At 37.9% G+C, this 20,773-nt stretch overlaps 1 long non-coding RNA gene across 4 annotated transcripts in view; it reads left to right on the top strand.

Moving 5' to 3' along the window:
• Window positions 1-20,773, top strand: part of LOC103348729 (uncharacterized) — a 54,476-nt gene that overhangs the window by 18,443 nt on the left and 15,260 nt on the right. For 3 of the 4 annotated variants that reach the window (XR_001793663.3, XR_007920459.2, XR_007920457.2), the window contains exons 4-5: window positions 754-889; window positions 5,081-5,171. This is a non-coding gene — a long non-coding RNA (uncharacterized lncRNA). The remainder of the gene's footprint in view (window positions 1-753; window positions 890-5,080; window positions 5,172-20,773) is intronic. The other variant, XR_007920458.2, reaches the window with a different exon arrangement.

Below are 20,773 nucleotides of genomic sequence, written 5' to 3'. Positions count from 1 at the left end.
ACATTCTCTTGCCCCTAGTCTCCCACAGGAGCCCTGCACAGCAACCCTGCCTCAGGGCGGCACAAATGCAACTCAAGGAAAGGCTTAAAAATAGTTTTATTTATGTAAAGTTATTATAGCTCATTTCATTTGCTCCTGAAACATCATCCGTTTCATATCTTCCTCACTTCTGGTTGCTCAGAGTACAAATTAATTCCCTGTGGATAAGGGCTGATGCTATTTAATCTTGAGCACCTATTAATAAATCACATTAGGATACATAATTAATTATCTTACCCATTTTGGGGGTAATAAAATCATCTACTTTTAAATGTCCTTTGGGGAAATATGAATATAGTCCAAGTTTTTAATGGTCTTCTGCATTAGCTGCAATCATTTAAAAGTTCTGAATTTTTCTATATCATACAATTGAAAGATTTTTTTTTTAATCTCAATATTTTGTGAACATGTGATTTAAGGCTTTGGTTCAGGTAACAAGTGAAATCTTGACAAAGTTGGAAAGTTGTGAGAAATCTTCATTTTATTTCTAATGTTATCTGATTGTTAAATAGCTTCTCTTGATTGGATTCTGGATTTACCTAGTTAATTAAGTATAAAATGAGTAAGGTGTGCTACCTTTAATTATGTGCATAATTCTTTTGTTCACCACATTCTCAAAAGAGTAGTGTTCTGTGTTATACATGAAAGTCCAAATGTAGAAAGTGATTATACAAATAAACAAGAAACATGACTAATTTGTACTTTTATCCTTAGCAAAATTTCACCTTGGAAACCACTGCACGCTCTTCTCTTCAGCCTTCTAGTGTTCAGTTCTGAACATTTATTGCAGTTGTATGCTGAAAGAGCTTCAAGCTGGGCCAGACTGCCTGGGAGAACTGAACATGGACAGGTAAGGTGGATCACTGGGAGGTGAAAGGCATTCTCAGTGATAATGAGCAGAACTAAAAAGAATGGAAGTTTAAAAACTGGAATGATGTCAAAAAGAGTTCTGGACAATAATAAGCCAACCACAATAATATTAGTATGAGTACTTTAAGAAGTTTGTAGAGAGAGCCGGCGCCGTGGCTCAATAGGCTAATCCTCCACCTTGCGGCGCCGGCACACCAGGTTCTAGTCCCGGTTGGGGCGCCGGATTCTGTCCCGGTTGCCCCTCTTCCAGGCCAGCTCTCTGCTATGGCCAGGGAGTGCAGTGGAGGATGGCCCAGGTGCTTGGGCCCTGCACCCCATGGGAGACCAGGAAAAGCACCTGGATCCTGGCTCCTGCCATCGGATCAGCGCGGTGCGCCGGCTGCAGCGGCGGCCATTGGAGGGTGATCCAACGGCAAAGGAAGACCTTTCTCTCTGTCTCTCTCTCTCACTGTCCACTCTGCCTGTCAAAAAAAAAAAAAAAAAAAAAAAAAAAAAAAAAAAAAAAAGGTTTGTAGAGAAATGGAATCAAAATATGTTTATTTTGGTGCCAAAAAATTTAAATGAAACCCATGCAGGGGCTGACACTGTGGAGTAGTAGGCTAAGCCTCTGCCTGCGGCACCAGTATCCCTTATGGGCTCTGTTTTGTTTCCTGGCTGGTCCACTTGGGAGTCAGATCTTTGCTATGGCCTGAGAAAGCAGTTGCACCCACATGGGAGACCCAGAAGAAGCTCCTGACTCCTGGCTTCGGATTGGCACAGCTCCAGATGTTGTAGCCATTTGGAGAGTAAATCAGTGGATGGACGACCTTTCTCTCTGTCCCTCCCTCTCTCTGTCTGTAACTCTGCCTGTCAAATAAATAATATATTAAAAAAGTTAAAAAAAGAAACCCATCCTTTTTATTGTATATATTTCCCATCAATTTTTGAAGACCCATAGTGATTCCGAAATCATTATTCAACAGAATAAACTTATTTTTAATGTAATGTAATTTTTCCCTGAAATCTTTGAATGACCTTCCTGTTAACACCATGCCACACTAGCCATGTGCTTGAGCAGAATTAATGCTCCCATAAATATGCCAAGTCAAGAGTGTTACCTCCCTTTCTTAGTGAAGAAAAGCAGCCAGATAAACACTCCCTGAGATGAAACTATCAGAGGAGTAAACTAAGCAACCTCTGATGGTGAAAAAACTAAATAGAGACTTCTCCACTCAGCATCTTCATATTGCATCAGATTGCTTGCACAGTTGTGTGGTTCTAAGAGTTCAAGGAAGCAACCCATGTTCAGAATAGGTCAGCTTTAAAATAGGTGTAAGCAGTTACAGGAGAGAAGTAAGTGCTTGAGAAATGTACTCTGTGTTGTTTTTATAAACTATTTTCTAGAATTGCATTTTAATTCCTCTTTTCAAATGCCTTTTACTGTACTTCTCGTTACCTCTTGCATGTCCCATTGTGGACCTTAGCTAACAATTTATAAAAATCTAATGTGAATCTATGTGAACTTCAGCTCAATTGCATACGAATATTTCCCATTATTTAATGTCATATTAATATTACACTATCCCTCTTTTTTTTTTTTTTGACAGGCAAATTTAGACAGTTAGAGAGAGAGAGACAGAGAGAAAGATCTTCCTTTTCCATTGGTTCACCCCCAAAATGGCCACCATGGCCGGCGTGCTGCACCAGTTCGAAGAGAGGAGTCAGGGGCTTCCTCCTGGTCTCTCATGCAGGTGCAGGGCCCAAAAACTTGGGCCGTCCTCCAATGCCTTCCCGGGCCACAGCAGAGAGCTAGACTGGAAGAGGAGCAACCAGCACAGAATCTGGCGCCCCAACCGGGACTAGAACCTGGGGTGCCGGCGCTGCAGGCGAAGGATTAGCCAAGTGAGCTGCGGCACCAGCCTACTGTACCTTCTTCTAAAATTGAAGGGACAGAAAGAATTATAAACAAAAGGACATTCTTATTGTCTTTTACACATCAGTATCTTATGGAAGTATGTAGTGCTTTTACCAGTGTTCTTTTGTTGCTCGGAAAGAAAAACACAACATGTACTTTATTATTTTTTTTTATCAGTTTTTAACAGCTTCAGTGTGATTCATTGATATGATTCTAAAAACATAACGATATTCCTTTCCTCTTCCCTCCCTCCTTCCTTCTCTCAATTTTTTAAATTTTTGAGAAAACATATTTTAAATTTACATTACAGTAAAAAGGCTTAATATTTTACCAAATAAGAGGTTTAACAAGTCAAAAGCAAAAAGAGTCCAGTTTAGTGGGAATATAGACAATGGATGTAAACAATAATTGAATAGCTGGTGACATAGGTGATTATCTAGTGTCCTTTCATTTCACCCTGAATGACTCTCTTTGATATTTCTTTTAGGACAGACCAACTGCTGAAAAATTCCTTCAGTTGTTATTTATCTTGAAATGTCTTAAATCCCCCTTTACATTTGAAAGCTAGTTTGAGAGATGTAAGATTCTTAGTTGACACTATTTCCTTTTAGTACTTGAATATGCTATCCCAGGTTCCTGGCTTCCACGATTTCCAGGGGAAAAAATAGCTGTTAAACTTTTATGTGATATGTCATTTCTTTCTGGTGGCTTCCAAAAGTCTATTCTTAACTTTGCAATACTTGAAGTGTATTGAGCTTCTAGAATACATAGAAGCCTATTTTCAAATTTGTGAATTTAGGTGAATTTCTTTGTTCAAGTATTCTTTTTGTCTCTTTCTCTCTGTCCTTCTTGAAAGCCATATATATATATATATATATATATATATTTGGAATACTTGATGGTGTTCAATGCATCTATGAAAATCTCTTCATTTTTCTTTATTGTGTTTATTTTCATATTAAGTAATCTCAGTTGAAGTATATTCCAGATCACTCACTGCTTTTTCCATTTAACTGTTCAAATTTGCTGAGTCACTGTAGTGATTTTTTTCTTTTGTTATAGCATTGTATTTACCAATGCCTGAATTTCTGTTGTTTTGTAATTTTAGTATGTTTTATTAATAATTTATAATAGTTAACACTCATTCTTCTGCTGTCCTTTATTTCTTTAGACATGATTTCCTTTAGTCATGGATATTATTGAAATAACTGATTTAAAGTTATCAAAGTGAATGCCTGGACTTTCTCATGCATAGTCCTACTTGTATGTTTTCTTTCTTGTGTGTAACATGCACTTTCTACTGTTTTGTTTTGCGTATTTCATAATTCTTGTTGTAACAAGACATCTCAAATAATATAATTCAGTAAACATAGAAATACAAGTGTTCACTCTCTCCAAGAATTGTTGCTGCTACTATTTATTGCTCGTTTATGTTGTGGTTTCCCTGTTTAGTGATTTTTCTTAATGTGTTTGTAATGTTTGTATTCTTAGTCCCACGAGATCATTGAAATCTCTTATTTGAGGTTGGCTAAGTAGTCTGCTAATGATGATATAGAGATTATTTTAAATATTTGGAACCATGAACTTTCCCTTCCTTTGCATGTTGAAATACAACTTCAACAGTGATCCAGGCAATTGAGACTTTGCCTTTGTCTTCACTTCTTATTTGCACAGAGACTAAATTTCAGGCAGAGTTGAGAACAAACACCTTTGTTCCTCTTTGGGCATGCTCAGAGCCCTCTATAGGTGTGTGGTATTGTAGATCGCAAGGATTATGTCAGCAGTTTCCCAGTTTGCAATTTTAAGCTTTTGGTTTTGCTTATTATTTTTCACAGCTTTTAACCTATACCTCAGATATCTGTAAAGTTAAGAAATTAAAAAATTTGGAGAACACTCTATAATAAAAATTGTTATCAAGGAGTAACATTCTGTCCATTATAATAGAGATGATCTTAGAAGCATTATCTTTCAGTAAACCACCAGACACATAAAACAATGGCAATTCTCAAGAAATGAGGTTATTAGGAACTTCAATCTCATGCTTCCTACTTAGTGGGCTTGCATCTGCTTTTTTTTTAAATTATTGTAGCTGTTGGTTTGCCAAACTACACTGGGGAGAGTTGAAAAAATAGAGATCAAAAGACAGCAAATTAAAATGCCACAAAATTATTCTTTTTCCCCATATTTTCCATTTTCCTATAATGTTGCAAATATTTTTTAAATAATTTTGGACGACTAATTTTTCCAATTTTCCCATTCTTCCTTGCTTTTATGGAGGAAAGAGTTGTTGGAGTTCCTTACTCTGCCATTTTCACTGAAAATCCAACAGGAGTTAATCATAAAGAAAGAAGAAGAGAACTCAACCAAGGTAAATTCATTAGCCCACATATATGCATGGATGTAACAATTAACATACACTATACTAAATAATGAAACTATTCCTCTGAGAGAAACAATGGGATTTCTGAGGGGTAACTGAGATAGTCTGATGCTTACCAGTGATTGAAGGTTTTGAAAGCCAAATGAGCAGCCTGGTCCCTGGTTTATAAGAATTCCACTCAAGCAATTCCAACATGAAACAATAGATCCCAAATCTAATCCTCCCAAATTTAGTGAATTAAATTCACTACTAGAATCTGTTGTTTCTTCCAATCAACTCAAAATGGAACAAATATCTAAATATAAATCCTGAGACTGCTAAACATTTAGTGTAAAACATAAGAGAACACTCAAGATTTAGGCATAGAGTACAATATTTTTGACAATCCCTCAAAAACAGCCATAATAAAATTAAAAAAAAAACAAAATGTGTTGTATCAAAATAAGAATCTTTTGCACAGCAAATGAGGCAATCAACAGAGTGAAGAGACAATCAACGAAATGAGAGAAAACATTGCAAACTATGCCTCTGATAAAGGAATGATATCCAGAATGTAAAAGGATGTCAAGATACTCAACAACAAAACAAGCAATCCAGTTAAGAAATGGGCAAATTATATTAATAGATATTTTTCACAATAGAAACAAAATATATGTCATACTCATGAAAGAATGCTCAGTGTTGCCGTCCTTTAGGGAAATGCAAATAAAAAACACAATGAAGTTTCATCTCATGACAGCTTAGATGTTTATTACATAAAAGCAAAAAAATTACAAATGCTGGTGAGATTGTGGAGCAAAGGAAACTTTGCTGTAGGGAATGAATATTAGTAATACTATAATGGAAAACAGTATGAGATATCTAAAAAAAAAAGAAATCTACCATATTGAAATCGGACAAGACCCCCCTAAAATTTACACAAAAGTGTGACCCATTAGAGTTCCCCAGAAGTGCCATCTGGGGTACCACATAGGCTACCGGAATTTGGGGTGCCATATGATTTCACCATAAGCCTATTAATAAATCCCCAATATTAATAAGCCCAAGAGGGTTCTTGCCTAATATTTACAGAAGAATTCTAAGTACTGGCACAGATAAACAAGGCAGCATGGTACGTTTTAGGCTTTTATTTAGTAAGAAAGGTGCATAGGAAAGTGAGAGCTTTAGTTAAGAGAGAGAGGTAAATTTGGATTCATACCGAGCACCAGGAACCAGCCACGTGGAGGAGCATCTAGGCCAGGAAACCAATGCAAAGTGGCCTGAAGGACACGCACCCTGGAGGCACAGGGCTACAGCAAGGCCCCTCCTGGCAAGAGGTCAGGGAAGAAGAGAAGCGCAGACACACTGTGTCCCAGGCTTTTAACCTACTTCCAAAGGGGAGTGGTTAATTAACCTGATTGGCTGGTGGGCACCCAGGTGTGGCCAGGTAAGGAGATGAGGTCACACAGGGGTGTGGTAAAGGTATAAGGTAGAGGCATGAGGTCAAACAGGGGTGTGGTGAAGGTATAAGGTAGGGGCATGAGGTCACACAGGGGCCTGGAGAACGCATGGTCTTCCAGTTCACAAATCTAATCAATTTTATTCTGTATGCCTGCCTACTTCAATATGACCAAATATCTGTACTCCTTTGCTTATTTCAGAACTATTCACAACAGCAAACTATAGAATCAACATAAAAAGCCATCAGTGGATGACTGGATAAAGAAACTCTAGTATATAAACATAAATTCAGCCACTAAGGAATTTTATCCTAACATTTACAACAAAATGAATGAACCTGGAGATCATTATGCTAAGCAAAGCTAGCAAGACAAAGAAAGGCAAACACCGTATTTTCTCTCACATGTAGAGGTTACATAGTAAAAATTGTGAATTCCATATTATTTGGTACATAGATATTTATAAATGCTATCTTTGCTAACTTATACCCCTTAAATAATAATATACCCTTCTTTCCTTATTTAATATATCTTGTATATGTCATGTTATCTCCTATTGTATGCATCCTTGCTTTCAAAGTATTTATATAATTTTTACATATGATTAGTATGGAAAAGTGTTATAATTGTTTAATCAATGTGTGCTCATCGAACCCTTCTTTTTACTTTTCTATATCATATTTTAAAGTAAAAAGTCCAAAAAATAAGTACCAGCAGACAGCATTTCTTGCTAAATTAAAAGCAAAATACTATCCTCCATGCTATTGTCTGAATTTCTCCCACAGTGATAGGAGAGCTCTCTCTGGGGTCTCACACTAGCAGCTAAATGATGTGTGTCACATGTACTCAAACTCCTTGGCCCTAACCAATCATGTAGCTTCGCCCTCACATGGGACTCTCATACACATAAGGCTCTTATTTACCATGGAGGCAGAGGGCCAACAAGATTCAGAGAATGTCCCCAGGGCTACCACAAGCTCCTCATGTTCTGTTGATTGCTGGGCTAAATTCTGTGCACATGTTGTGCAAACTTACAACAGTGCCAAGGCACCTGGAGAATGTCATCCTACCCCTCTCATTCCTGGTATACCTTTGGGGCATGTCCTGCAGAAGGCTCACTGACAGCTTCATCCCTTGGGCTCCTTGGGTGACCACTACTCAGGACATGGCAACTCTGAAACACAACTTTGTGTATGTCTTTGAATGTAGACCAAGGTTTCCATCATAAATACAACAATAATATTTTATGAAAAATTTTAATAGTTCATCCCCAAGAAAAAAGGAAAAAATGAAGAGAACAAAACCAAAAAATTAAGATAGCAAGAAAAATTAAAGAATATTTACAATTTTTTAAAAAATTGTGATTTAGCTCAATACAATAACAAAAATATTATAATTGGCTGTGTATGTATGGTAGTGGTCAGCAAAGATATATCAATGTAACCAAGCAATATAATTTAGTATTTTTCCCTGATCCCCATCCTTATAATTCCAGCTATTTGCCTCCAAACACACACACAAACATACACATTTCAGATTAGTTTCTACTCCTAAAGCAGTTAAGAAACAAGTGTAGTATTCTCTGGTCTTCTCAAACTACGTAAAACTATGATTCTACTAAAATTATTGTAAAGGAGCCACCGTTGTGGCACACCTCGTTAAGCAGCCTTTTGCAACACATGCATCCTAAATTGGAGCGACAGTTCAAACTCTGGCTGCTCTGCTTCCAAGTCAAGCTTCCTGCTAATGTGTCTGGGAAGGCAGCATTGATAGCAGAAGTACTTGGGCCCTGCCACACACATGGGAGTCCAGATGGAGTTACAGACTCTTGGCTTCAGTCTGGCCCAGTTGTGGCCCTTTAGGACCTTTATAGAGTTAATCAGCAGAAAGATCATCTCTTCCTCAGTCTATTCTTTCTCTCTAACACTCTGCCTTTCAAATCTTTAATTAAAATTAAAGTTATTATGAAACAAGGAAGACTCAAGCTAGTTAAAGGAGAAGTCCATATATATAAAATGGCTAAAACCAATTTTCAAAAATTAGCTAATGCCATTTTTTGTATATGACTTTTTGTGGGGTTTGCAATGTTTACAAAGTTGGGTGATATAATTTTTCTCCAAAATGTAAATTCGCTGATTTATTGAGATGAATAGTTACCTCTGTAGTCTCTTCTTTAGGAACAGGCCTCAAAATCATATCTATTGCACATTATCAGCAAAATAAAGGGTTCTTTCTGAGCAAGCAGTTCTATCTTGTTGAGGCCCTGTAAGTAGGGCCTGATGAATAAGATACATAGCCGGGCAGTGATGAAGTATTTTCAGGAATGTTCTTTAAAAAGAGGGAAGGCAGAGCATGCCCAGTTTTTCATTGCTTCTCATTACTCTTTTAGCCTGGAACTCTGACATGAACATCTGAATTTCTGAGCAAGGTCTGAACTTCAGGATAACCTTTCAGATGGAGCAGTCACCCAAAATGGCCAGTGGAAAGAGGAGAAGCTTAGAGTTCTGTCGAATTCTGAGATTCACCATGCTAGCCATGGGTTTACCTTTCTGTGGACGCCATTAGTGTGGGAAAACTATCCCTTCTGTTGATGTAATCCACTCAGATTTTGTTCATAGATGAATGCACTGCTTAATTAGTAGACTTCTGAACACACTGTGGATTTTACACTCCCAGACCTCATGCCATCTCAGCCAGGAATTTAGAACCAGCATGAGTCTTCTCTACCCACATGCCCATCAATTAACTGATCAAGAAGTTACGTTCTTTGTTGCGTAGACAGGAGAATACTTAAGAACTTCTGTGGAAAACTATATTAGAAGGTAAATTTGCTTTGGTGTATTTTTTGAAAGCCAGACATAGATTTTTCCTAATACCCCTTTTCTATAGACTTTCTGAAGACCCCTCCTAGTTCTGTAATCTGTCTTCATATTCCCATTATGATATTATTTCCTTAGCTAGAGGCTTTATCATCTCAATCAGGACAATATTAATAGCTTCTTTCCTTGGCATTTTTATTGATTCTAATGACAGTGCCTCAATTGAAATTTCTTGGAGGAATTTTTTCTATGCCAATGCTTATGAAGAGTTTTTAATTGGCTTCAAAATTATCTACCATAATTCATGAACACAGAATGCTCTTCTCAAACTGGCCATTATTGTCTTGTTCATCCTCTTCCCACAAAACTACTCTTTATCTCCCACTCCAGTTTCCCAGATGTGTCATTCTCTTTCTATGTTAATATCTTTGCATAACTTGTGCCCTTTGCCGGGAAAGAACCCTCCATCACATATACAAGACAGACCCTTCTCAAAAGTTTATTCAAGGGGTAAGCACTGTGATGTAGCAGGTTACATTGAGGCCTGCAACACCAGCATCCCATAGAGATACCAGTTTGTGTCCCAGCTGGTCCAATTCCAATCTAGCCCCTTGCTATTGCACCAGGGAAAGCAAAGGAAGGTGGCTCTTCTTGGACTTCTGTCACTCATGTGGGAATCCTGGGTGAAGTTTCTCTCTCTTTCTAATTCTACCTTTCAAGTAAATACATAAATCTTTTTTGAAACATTTACTCAAGAATCACTCACTCTAAACATCCTGAGAGGGACTACATTTTGTCTCCTCCCTGGCATGTGTCCACAATTCCATTATCACACTTGTGAATGGATAATTATGTGCTTCCCCTCGAACTCATCATGTATCTGAGGTACATTTTTATCTATACACTTCCTGCTTATCACTCTGCCTCACAGATAATAGATGTTCAGTACACGTGTAACAAGGGTGATCAATCCCCTTGTTCACAGCACAAATGTACCAACATGTTTTGATTTGTCTTGAGAGTATAATCACCTTAAATCCTTTGCTCACACTTAAGGGGGGCCAGTGTGTCCAAACCAACTCCAGGTTAGATACCTAGGGAGCTATAGGCAGTTTAGGTGTTTAAGAGCATTGACTAATTTCAGCACACCAGCATTAAATCAGGTCCAGGGTCTGCTGACTCCCTCAACTCATTTCTTCTATTTCAATCTTCTCTTAGAGTGACTGTGCCCTTCCTTTCAAGGGAACAGCTACATTTGATGTCACTCCACTGCCTCAGCCATTCTTAGGCAATACAGTTCAATAGTTAGGATTGACTTGCACTTTTTTTCAATGTACAACCCAAAAGACACATGTCCCCCAAATGCATTGCCTTTCTGCCTTAGAGCATAAAGTGAACAAATTCAAACTGAGTGAATGTTTCATGTCACACAAAGCACTCTAGTACACAGTTAAAATAATCTTACAAATAAAGAAGAAAACTGATGAGTTGGGTAAAGGAACTTAGTTATAGAAACCTTAAAAAATTGTGTTTGTGATCCTAAACAACACCTAACAACTTACCATCCCAGCAAAGTCTCAGTCAGTTGATGCTGGAGTATCTCTGGGAAGCAGAAAGTGACCACCAGCGCAAGACTGAATAGCATAGTGGGTAATAGGGCAGGTTCTGAATGTTTGTCAAATGGGTCAACTCCCAGCTACAGCCATTACCACAGCTGTGACTTTGGAAAAATTACTTAATTGTGTAGTGAATCTAATCGATGATCTATACACCACACCTCTCTGATGAGGTGTGTATGAGGACCGAGTTATATGTGGGCTGTTATGACAGAGTCCCCACGTAAAGCAGGCTCTTGGTAGTCATGACTATTACTACATAGTCTAGCCCACTGCTTTAATTCCTGTCACTTTATCCATATGTTATTTGCTTATAATAGCAATATGCCTATCCCAGGAATATTCCTAAAGTAGGAATATTTATGTAACCAACTCTCTGGTTTTTGTTAAATACTAAATGTGCATCAACTTTTTATGATCAGTGTCACAGTTAAGGAAACTAGGTACAGACAATGAGAATAATTTTCTCAAGGCTATTTTGCCACTGCAGTACAAGTCTCAGACTTCAGCATGGCACCTGAACTCACCCTCTGCACCACACCATTCCATTCCTGGGAATCGGGTACGGATTTTCAGAAGGCAGGCAATGTACTTTCATTTTCCTCATCCACTTTTTCTCCGTCCAATTCTCCTGCCATTAAGGAATCCCTAGATACCTGTGCCTACGATGCTCTCTAATGAATGCAAACTCTGTATTTTAACCAGAGAACACATGATTAGGATTTAATCTCTGTTTCACAAACCTCAGAGGATCACATCAAATTGCATCTTTTTTTAAAAAATGTTACTCTAATCATTTTCATTTATCAGCTCTACTGTATAGCAGACATAGTGATAGACCCAGAATTGGAGAGAATGGGAGAATAAAAAGAAGTAAATATAACATTGCAATACAGTGCAACACTAAATGTAATAAGACATTACACCATTGGACCACGGGAAAATCAACTCAAAACCAAATGAAGAAGAGGACTGGAGTGAAACAGGATGCCCCAGGCAAAGGGACACAGCATGTTCAAGACTCGCATTTGATTAAATGCAATTGACTCTCTCAGGGCCTTGCCATGGTCTCCCAGGATAGGAGACATCAGCTGGTTGATTTAGAGATCAGTGTCTGAGTTAGTTCTCTTGCTATGTGATGCATTGCTCACAGTTTCACAGTTTAAAACAACACAACATTTATTGTCTCATACTTTCTGTGGGTTAGGAATTTGGCTAAAGCTCAGCTGTTCCTCTGGCTCTGGAGGTATAAAATAAAGGTGTCAGCCAGAGCTAAAATATCTCAATGCTCCAAGCTCACTCACATGACTAATGTCAAGCCTCCATGTCTTAGTATCTGTTGGCAAAGACATTATTGAATTCTTGGCCACAACAGCCTCTCCGTGGGAAGCTCAAACCAGGCACCTGGCTTCACTCAGAGCAAGTGAGCGACAGGGTACTCCAGATGGAAACCACCAACTTTTTGTGAAATAATCTTTCAGGTGGCTTCCATTGTCTCTTTCACATCTGATTTGCTCAAGCTTAGGTGGGTTGCCAGATAAAATACAGGATAGATCTTAAATTAAAATTTAATAGAACATTATAAATTTTTGCTTGCTAAATCTGGCAAATCTAAGCTAGAAACAGCCTACCTAAGCTAGAAAAACCCTATGATTTCTGCAACACTCTATTCATTAGAAGCCAATGAATGGGTCAAATTCACACACTAGGTGGGGATGTAATTGAAAAGTGTGAATAATAGGACATGAGAATCATGAAGAGCAATGCTAGAAGCTGCCTCATGCAATGACCAAAACATTTGGTCCTCTGTCCTTCATGTTACCCTCTGTGTCTTTGTATAACTTTTCCAGAATATGATCCCTAAATCTTCCAGCCCCTCAAAGAGGGAAGATAGCTATGTTGCAATAACAAAATACCAGGGTCCTAGCTCAAAGTGCTAATGAGCATAGATATATACAAGCATTACATATTACTCAAAAAATTATAAAAACGATTAAAGAAATAAAGTGCTAACTGATTTGAGCTGGTCATTGCCCATTGAATCTTATTTTGAATTATCATACTATACTCCATAAATAAATGCAATTTCAAAAGCACAGGTAGGGCATGCATCGTGGCATAGCGGATTAAGCTGCTGCCTACAATGCCACCATCCCTTATCAGAGGCCCTATTCAAGTTCCCTCTGTTCTACTTCTGATTCAGCTCCCTCTTAATGCACTTGGGGAGACCGTGGAAGATGCCCAAGTACTTGGGTCCCTGCCACCCATTTGGGAGACCCAGAGGCAATTCTCTGATCTTGGTTTTGGCTTGGCCAAGCCTTAACTGTTGCAGTCATTTGGGGAGTAAACCAGCAGATGGAAGATTTCTCTCTCTCTCTCTCCTTCCCTCCCTCCCTCCCTCCCTCCCTTCCTTTCAAGTAAACAAATATTTTTTAAAAACTAAATAAAAACATATAAGTGGGGTAGATTTACGGGATGCCCCTCTTGCTAGGTGAATTCTCTATATGCCCATGCGATTTTTTCTGTATGCTCTTGAAGAGATGTCTAGACTTTTTTCTTCTTAAAAAGACATCCGCCTTATCAGATTAGGGCCCATGCCCTTATGATCTCATTTGACCTTGATTACCATCTTGTAGATTTGTATTAGGTGTTAGGACTTAAATATGAATTTTTTGGGTACGCATGGTAATAATTCCATCTGTTACAGGGCCTTTTATAACAAAAGCAATATCAGAAAAATTCAGTCTGCAGCTGTAGTCACAGCCCAGCCCATCACCAGCAGATAATAGAAAGCATTTCCTATCTTCACCCTGAGTGTGGAGACTATGCTATTGGTCAAAGAACCTTTACTGCTTTGCAGTCTAAAGTCAAGCTCCAGGAGAAATCACATGAAATATATCACAGCAACTTCACAACATGCAGCAGGCTAGTTGTGAGTTCCTTCTCTACATGTTTACAATAGATGCAACTGTTTGTATCATCTGATTGCTTATTTATATTTCATGCTGCATAATTTAGGTAATTTGATAACCTCAGGGCATGTTATGGGATGCAATTTAGGCAATTGATAGCCTAAAGGTTAATATTGAAAGGCAGGCAGGAAGGAGACTCCCCACAATTTAGCAATCCCATGGGAATGCAATTAACAAGGCCACAATGCAGATCAGAAGCAGACGGGTAATGCCTGGTTGAGCATTAGAGCATTGGAATTTACAGCTGAAAAAGTTTGATTTCACAGGCCCTGAAGCTCAGGAAGCTTGGTCAGTACCGGAACTTGGATTCACTCACTGCTGAATGTGAAAGGAGATTCTTCTTTAGTTCTTGACCTGTTTAATCATAGCAGTTAGCACCTGCAGGGGCCGTACTTCCTGTAGTGATGCCTTCTCTCTGCAGAATCATCTGCCGTGAACTTTCACTGCAATGCCTGAAATCTTATCTTCAAAGAACCATACCATCTCATTCCCTCTGGCCAGCAATATAGATCTGGGGAAAAATCAGAGATTAAATAAAATTCTAGGAACAAACACTGAATAGGAAGCTTTGGAAGTACAGCTTATGGGTTTGAGAATTATGATAACGTAACACATTCCCAAATTGTACTCTTTTGTCCTTTGCCCTTACTACTGGCTAGCTATAACTCAGAGAGAGAGAGAGAGAGAGAGAGAGAGAGAGAGAGAGAGAGAGATGATCGCTAGATACATGGACAAGTATGTGGACAAAAACAGACATCTTCTTCATGAGTTGGAGGTCACCTACTGAGGCTATCATCCTGAAGCAAGTAGAAGGACACATGGTGACTTTTAAAATCTGCCAAGGAACATCTTTCCCCACATTTAAGTGTGCTTTTAAAAGTGAAAACAAATAAATATCCAACTAGTTTAAGCAATTTATATATACATACAAGAATAAGGAAGACAACATGATGCCCCCAAAGGAACACAAAAATACTTCAATACTAGAATGTGAAGATTAAGAGATGGATGAGATGCTGGAAATCGAATTCAAAAAACTAATCATAGTATTACTCAAAAGCAGTAAGAAGCAAATTAATGATTTAAGAAATAAATACATGACACAAATGAAAATTTCCGATGAAATTGAAATTTTAAAAACAGATGAAAATGAAATATTAGAAATGAATAATTCAATAGATCAAATAAAAAATGTGGTGGAAAACCTTAACAACAGACTTGAAGCAGAAGAAAGAATATCTAAACTAGAAAACAAATCTCTGGAAACTTTACAGTCAGACTCAAAAAAAAAGAAATTAGAAAAAATTAAAATGGTGTTTGGGCTTTATGGGATACTATCAAACAACCCAACATATGGGTCTTAGGAGTTTATACAGATATGGAGAAAAAGAATGGCTTAGAAGGAATTTTTAGTGAAGCAATTACAGAAAATTCCTCCAATCTGGAGAAAGAGGCATCCAAGTACAGGAAGTTCATGGAACTCCTAAGAGATGTGAACAGAAAAGATCTTCACCATGGTACATTGTAGTCAAACCCTCCAAAGTAAAACATAAAGAAAATATTCTAAAATATGCATGAGAGAAATGCCAGATTACTTTCAGTGGATCTGCAATTAGACTCACGGCTGACGTTTCATCAAAAATCTTACAAGCTAGGAGAGTATAGCGAGATACCAAGAATTATGAAAAAAAATCAACCCATAATACTGTACTTTGCAAAGCTCTAATTTATGAAAGAATGTGAAATAAATACTTTCCATAACAAACAGAACTTAAACGAATTTGTCACCACAGGTCCAGCCTTACCAAAGATTCTTAAGGAAGTGCTAGACATAGAATCATAGAAACATGGTCATCACTATGAAAAAATGTGAAGGCAGAAAATCTCCCAGTAAAAGCACTAAGGAAATCCATAATATAAAATAGGAATATTTATGGAAAAATGGCAAGACCAAGTTGTTACTAATTAATAGTAACCTTGAATGTAAATGACCTCAATTTCCCAGTTAAAATATATAGAATGGCTGAATCTATTAAAAATAATACCCAACTTTTTGTTGCACATAAGAAACACATCTCATCAGCAAAGATACATGCAGACTGAAAGTGAAAGGATAGAAAAAGATATTCATGCTTGCTGAACTCAAAAAGGAGCTAGGGTAGCCATCCTGATATCAGACAAAATAGACTTTCACACAAAAATTGTTAAAAGAGACAAAGAAGGGGCTGGAACTGTGGTGTAGCTGGTGAATCCACTGCCTGCACTGCTGGCATCCCATGTGCATACTGGTTCTGCCTGCAATGTTGTTGACCCTACTTGGCCATGCTGTGGACCGCAGTGGTTACTTTGGAAGCTGGGTCAAGTGAAGGGCTTCCCTGCCTCTTTGTAACTCTGCCTTTCAAATAAATAGATCATTTTTAAAAAGTAGAAGAGACAAAGAAGGGCACTATGTAATGATTAAAGGATCAGTTCAATAAGAAGATGTGACTATAATGATCGTATATGCACCCATTTACAGGGCACCTGTTTATTTAAAAGAAATGTTATTGAATATAAAGGGAGACATAAACTTCAATATAACTATAATGGGGGACATCAATACCATACCCTACTTTCAGCAATAGATCAACCAAACAATCACCAGGGAAACAACAGAGTTAATAAACACTATAGAACAAATAGACCTAATGGATTCTTCAGAACTTTCCATCCTACAGTTGCAGTAGACACATTATGCTTACCAGTGTGAAGAATGTTATGTAGGATAGACCATATGCTATGCTATGAAGAGAGTATCAGAAAATTAAAAAAAAATGAAATCATCCCATGCATATGCATTTTTTGACCACAATGGAAAGAAGCTGGAAATCAACATATAAAAACTTCTAGGCAATATGCAAACACATACAGACTGAACAACATGCTCCAGAATGAACAGTGGATCACAGAAGAAATCAAAAGAGATATCAAAATTTTTAGAAATGGATTAAGATGACAATACAACATATAAAAATTATGGGATAGACATTTACAGTGTTAATAGGGAAGTTTATAGGAATTGGTACTTATAACAAGAAATTGGAAAGGCAACAAATAAATGAGCTATCAGTGAATCTCAAGGACCTAGAAATACAGCAAACCAAACCCAAAATTAGTAGGAGAAAAGAAATAATTAAAATTATAGAAGAAGTAAACAAAGTTGAAACCAAAAGAAATGTAAAAAATCAGTGAAATAAATAACTGGTTATTTGGCCGGCACCGTGGCTCAATAGGCTAATCCTCCACCTTGCGGCGCCAGCACACTGGGTTCTAGTCCCGGTCAGGACACTGGATTCTGTCCTGGTTGCCCCTCTTCCAGGCCAGCTCTCTGCTGTGACCAGGGAGTGCAGTGGAGGATGGCCCAAGTCCTTGGGCCCTGCACCCACATGGGAGACCAGGAAAAGCACCTGGCTCCTGGCTTCGGATCAGCGTGATGCACCAGCCACGACGGCCATTGGAGGGTGAACCAACGGCCAAAAGAAAGACCTTTCTCTCTGTCTCTCTCTCTCTCACTGTCCACTCTGCCTTCCCAAAAAAAAAAAAAAAATGGTTATTTGAAAAATAAATAAAATTGATACACCACTGGCCCAACTAACCAAAAGAGAGGGATAAAATCCAAATCAATAAAGTCAGAGATGAAAAGGATACAGATACAACACAAATAAGAATCATCAGAAATTGCTACAAAGAGCTGTATGCTAACAAATTGGGAAACACAGAAGAAATGAATAGATTCCTGGATACACATAAACTACCAAATTGAGCCATAAATACATAGTAACCTAAACAACCAATCACCAAGATATATTTTGAATCAGCAATAAAGACCCTCCCAACAACAACAACAAAAAAAAAGCTTAATCAGACTGCCGAAATCTACCAGATATTTAAAGAAGAACTACCTCTAATTCTTCTCAAGCTATTCAAAGCAATTGAAAGGGAATGAATCATCCCAAACTCCTTCTATGCTGCCAGCATCACCTTAATTCCTAAACAAGAACAAGATACTACAGAGATACAGGATTGTAGACCAATACTCCACTAATAGATGCAAAAGTCTTCAACAAAATTCTAGCCAAGTGAATGCAACACCACATAATAAAGATCATTCACCCAGACCAAGTGGGATTTATTCCTAGAATGTAGGGGTGGTTCAATATTTCACAACACAGTAAATGTTACCACATTAACAAATTGAAAAACAAAACCATGTAACCACGTGATTATCTCAATAGATGAAGAGAAAGCATTGTAAAATAATACATCATTTCGGCTGGCGCCACAGCTCACTTGGCTAATCCTCGGCCTGTGGCACCAGCACCCAAGGTTCTAGTCCCTGTTGGGGCTCCTGTTCTGTTCCAGTTGCTCCTCTTCCAGTCCAGCTCTCTGCTGTGGCCCGGGAGAGCAGTGGAGAATGGCCCATATCCTTGAACCCTGCACCCTCATGGGAGACCAGGAGGAAACACCTGGCTTCTGGCTTCGGATCAGCACAGCGCGCTGGCCATGGCCGCCATTTGGGGGGTGAACCAATGGAAAAAGGAAGACTTTTCTCTCTGTCTCTCTCTCTCTCTCACTGTCTAACTCTTCCTGTCAAAAAAAATACAATATTTCATGATGTAAACCTTAAGCAAATTGGGTTTAGAAGAAACCTTCCTTAACACAATCAAGACAGTTTACAACAAATGATAGGAAGCCTCTTATTGAAAGGAGAAAAGTTCAAAGCATTCCTACTAAAATCCAGAACCAGGCAAAGATATCCACTCTCACCATTAGTATCAAATATAGTCCTGAAAGTTTTAGCCAGAGCCATTAGGCAAGAAAAAGAAACCAAAGGTATGCAAATTAGGAAGGAAGAAGTCAAATTATTCCCATTTGCAGAGACATGAATCTATATGTGGAGGATACAAAGACTCCAATAAAAGACTATTGTAACTCATAAAAGATTCCAGTAAATTGGCAGGATACAAAATTAATACACAAAAATCAAAGGTCATTGTATACACAGACAATATCATAGCTAAGAAAGAACTTCTAAGATCAACTCCATTCGTAATATAGACAAAAAAGTTAAATAACTTGAAATAAACTTAAACAAGGACATCAAAGATCTCTACAATTAAAATTATAAAACATCAAAGAAAGGAATAGAAGAAGACACAAAAATTGGAAAAATCTTCCATGTTCGTATATTGGAAGAATCAGTATCATCAAACTATCCACACTGCCAAAAGCAATTTACACATTCAATGTGACCCCAAGCAAAATACCAATGGCATTCTTTGGGTATCTAAAAATCAGGATGCCAAATTTCATACAGAAACACAAGAGACTCTAAATAGCTAAAGCAATCTTACACAACAAAAACAAATCTGGAGGCATCGCAATACCTGATTTCATGAGCATAATACATAGCAGTTCTCAAAATAGCCTGGTACAGGCAGAAAAACTGATGGATAGACCAATGGAACAGAATAGAATCTCTGGAAATCAATCCACACATCTACAATCACCTTATCTTTGACAGAGGAGCTAAAATCAATCCCTGGATCAAGGACAGTCTCTTCAACTAAAGATGCTGACAATCTGGATCTCCCCATGCAGAAATATGTAGCAAGACCCCTACCTTACACTCTACATAAAAATCCACTCAAGATGGATCAAAGATCTGAATCTATGACCTGATACCATCAAATTATTAGAGAACATTGGGGGAAGACTAGAAGGCATTGTCATAGGCAAAGACTTCTTGGAAAAGAACCCAGAAGCACAGGCAATCAATGCTAAAACTGATAAATAACATTAAAGCAATTTGAGAAGCTTCTGTGCTGCAAAAGAAACACTCAGCAAAGTGAAGAGGTAACCAACAGAATGGGAATAAGTATTAGCAAGCTATGCAACTGATCAAGATTGATATCCAGAATACATAAAGAGCTCAAGAAACTCAACAATAAAACAAACAATCCAGTTAAGAAATGGGTAAAGGACTTGAACAAGCATTTTTTCAAAAGAGGAAATCCAAATGGCCAACAGACATATGAAAAAAAAATGCTCAGGATCACTAGGCATCAGGGAAATGCAAACCAAAACCACAATGAGGTTTCACCTCACCCCCGTTAGAATTTCTTTTACACAGAAATCAACAAACAACAAATGCTGGGGATGATGTGATGAAAAATGGACCCTAATGCATGTTGATGGGAATGTAAACTGGTTCAGCCACTATAAAAGTCTAAATAAGATTGGAGTTGGCGAACTCAAAAGGCTTCCATAGCCTTGGCAACCCATGACAAGAGCCTAGGGTGATGACTGACCCTGTAAACCAGAATGTCAATTGTTAAACAACAGGAGTCACTGTGCACTTACTTCCCATGTAGGATCTCTATCCTTAATGTGTTGTACAATGTGTACTTTACACTTTGTGTTTCTGTGTAAGTGCAAACGGTTGAACTCTTTATTTAATATATACTAAATTGATCTTCTGTATATAAAGTTAATTGAAAATGAATCTTGATGTGAATGGAATGGAAGAGGGGAGAGGGAGCAGGAGATGGGAGGGTTGTGGCTGAGAGGGAAGTTATGGAGGGGGGAGCCGCTATAATCCAAAAGTTGTACTTTGGAAATTTACATTTATTAAATAAAAGTTAAAAAAGTTAAAACTAAAAAAAATAAAAAAAATAAACAAGAGATGTCATTTAGAAAAAAAAA

Source organism: Oryctolagus cuniculus, chromosome 3, assembly GCF_964237555.1.
Source record: "Oryctolagus cuniculus chromosome 3, mOryCun1.1, whole genome shotgun sequence".
In the NCBI taxonomy this organism is placed as follows: Eukaryota; Metazoa; Chordata; class Mammalia; order Lagomorpha; family Leporidae; genus Oryctolagus; species Oryctolagus cuniculus.
Note: the sequence above shows the minus strand (reverse complement) of the source record. Positions and strands in the feature narration are given on the sequence as shown.